General features: G+C 32.4%; 1 non-coding gene across 1 annotated transcript; it reads left to right on the top strand.

The window, feature by feature from the left end:
* The first annotated feature begins 1046 nt into the window (after nt 1-1046).
* Nucleotides 1047-1152, top strand: LOC149518760 (small nucleolar RNA R71). The gene has a single exon (XR_016342548.1). It is a non-coding gene; the product is annotated as a small nucleolar RNA R71 (small nucleolar RNA).
* The last annotated feature ends 1533 nt before the right edge of the window (nt 1153-2685 follow it).

Here is a 2685-nt window from a genome sequence, read left to right as displayed (position 1 = left end):
AAAATGTTTTCTACTAATGCTTTCCCTACTTGTAGTATTATTTGTTTTTCTTAAGGATACCCTTCAATATATGCTTCTGGATCTTTCCCATAGGCCATCTCGTAAGTTTCAATAGCTTCAGGGGCTTTTAATGACATAGGGTCAAAACCTCCAAGATTTCTCTACCAAGTCTTACAAGCTTTTCATCTTCCAAAATATCCCCCTGCCAATAAAATTGACTTCAGGTTGTTTTACAAAGCTGGGTAGGTTGACAACTATGGGTTCATCATCTTCCTCATCAAAATCATCTATCGTAACATCCCCTAAAGAATATATTGCATTGCATCCCTTTTTACTTTTTTTTTAGAGTTAGTTTCAGTGTTACTAGGTAAAGTACTTACTGGGTGATTGGCTATGGTTTGACTTATTTGATTTCTAGGCTTTTTATGAATGTAGGTTGGCTTTAATGTAGGCATTATTAGCTTGTATCAACCGAGTCAACATATCCTCAAAAGTAGTTTTTTTCTTAGGGTGGGTTATAGTATGGTGGATTGGGGTGGTAGTTGTTGGTTTAGTTGTTGGTGGCATGGTGGTTTGGTTGATTCTAAGAAAAGTTAAGGTGGTTTTGCCAGCTAGGATTGTAGTTATTGCTATATGGATTATTACTTGATTTGTTTTGTTAGATGTAGTAGATAGATTCTGCCTTATATTGGCATCTTTCTGAGGAATGAGGACCTTTACATATGTCACAAGATACAAAAGGACTTTGTATGGCATTAATAGGGTTGGCTTGTGTTTAGTTTCTTAGGGCTTCAATCTTTTTTTGTATGGATAGCCAATTGAAAGTTAATGGAAGTAATAAGATCAACTTCAAATAAACCAGTAAATTTTTTACTAACCTTTCTTTCCATGCCCCACTGGTAATTACTGGCATCCATCTTTTTATTAGCTCATTAGCCACCTCAGGAGCCTTGCTCATTATAGCCCCTCCAGTAGCTGAATCTAAAGTGGTTTTCATGGGTGGTGTGAGACCATTATTAAATATTTGAATTTGGAGTCATTGAGGTAAACCATGATATAGGCATTTTCTATGTAATTTTTAAATCTCTCTCATTCATCATATAAGGTTTCACCATTAGCCTGTAGAAAAGTGGTGATCTCATTCCTTAACTTTGTAGTATTTGTTGGTGGGAAAAGCTTTGCCAAAAATTTCTAAACTAGATTATCCTATGTTGTAATTGAGCCTCATGGTAAAGAAGATAACCAATTTTTTACTTTGTCCCTGAAAGAAAAAGATGACAATCTTAGTCTAATAGCCTCATCAGAAACACCATTGTAATGAAAAGTATCACAAAGTTTAAGAAAATTAGAAAGATGTAAATTTGGATCATCACTTGGTAGTTCTCCAAATTGCATAGAAGTTTGGACCATTTCTTTAATTGAAGGCTTTATCTCAAAGTTATTGGTTTGAATAGCTGGCCTTCGGATGAATGGCTAAAAAACATCTACATTAGAAACTACATAGTACCTTAAAGTTCTTTGCCTTTCATTATTTGCCTTTACCATAGGAGTAGGTATTAGTGGTGTTGAATGCTTCTTTCTTTTTCTAAAAGTGTGTCCTAATGCAAGTGAAATTCTTCAAATGTACATCACATCTTCTTAGAAGTGATCTACTTGAATGGATGCAAAGACCTCATGCATGTAAAATTCATCTCTTGGCCGAATGGAAGGCCAATAATGTTTAAATAGTCATCTTTATTGCATGGCCAACTTCTATCTTGCATGCTTGCATGCATGGATTGCATATGAATCATGTTCCATGGTCTAGAACCTTAAAAATCAAGAAAACAACATTAATAGCACCAAATTTTACCAAAATTTAAAATTTTGCACTAATTTTAACTTGTAAAATCACTATAAATTTAGGTGCTATCACACCCCCCACACTTAAGTCTTTGTTTGTCCTCAAGCAAAATTCTCAAATCAATTAAACTAAAGATCATTATATATACTCACAAAGTCAAAATTTCATAAACTTTCATTCATGTACTGTTGCATAATACAAAGTAAACTATAAACATAGATTCATAAGAAATTCCTTCATAAAGTAAGCTTTCAATATCTAATAATCTCCATGCATATGAAATTACCCCATCTTTAATTCATACATATAAATCAAGTAAAAAGAATGTAAAATATTTCATCACATTTCAACTCAAAGTAAAATAAACTTCATATGTTCATTTTCTCCTTTCCTCTACACTAATATTAGATTTACATACTTGATTTATGATCAAAAGGTCTTTTAGGCTTGTAATGTAAGGCTTGGGTCAAGGTACGAAAAAGAAAATTTAGGGTCAATAACCCTTAGCTTATTTCTTGAAATTATTTGACTAAAGATTGAACATTTAAGAACTTTTTGACTTTGAGGCATTACTTTATTTTTGGTATTATTTTTTTTCACCTAGCCATTTTCAGCTTTATTTATAGGCTTTTGCCTTGCTTTTTCCTTTTCCTTTGCCAATTTTGGTTTTCATTCCTTGTGCCTTCCTTCTAAATAAACAATGTCCAAAAACATGTAAGAATATTGGGTAGGTAAAAATAGAAAAAAGTGATAATAATAAAATAAAAGGCTTGGGTTTATTATTATAGCTGAAATAAACAAAGGAATGATAATTTATAAAGCTCAAAATAAAAGTTCCTAGG

The sequence above is a fragment of the Durio zibethinus genome, chromosome 5 (genome assembly GCF_047325235.1).
Source record: "Durio zibethinus cultivar Kanyao isolate XHJ-2024 chromosome 5, ASM4732523v1, whole genome shotgun sequence".
In the NCBI taxonomy this organism is placed as follows: Eukaryota; Viridiplantae; Streptophyta; class Magnoliopsida; order Malvales; family Malvaceae; genus Durio; species Durio zibethinus.
The sequence above is the reverse complement of the archived record's forward strand: the minus strand, read 5'-3'. Positions and strand labels throughout refer to the sequence as shown.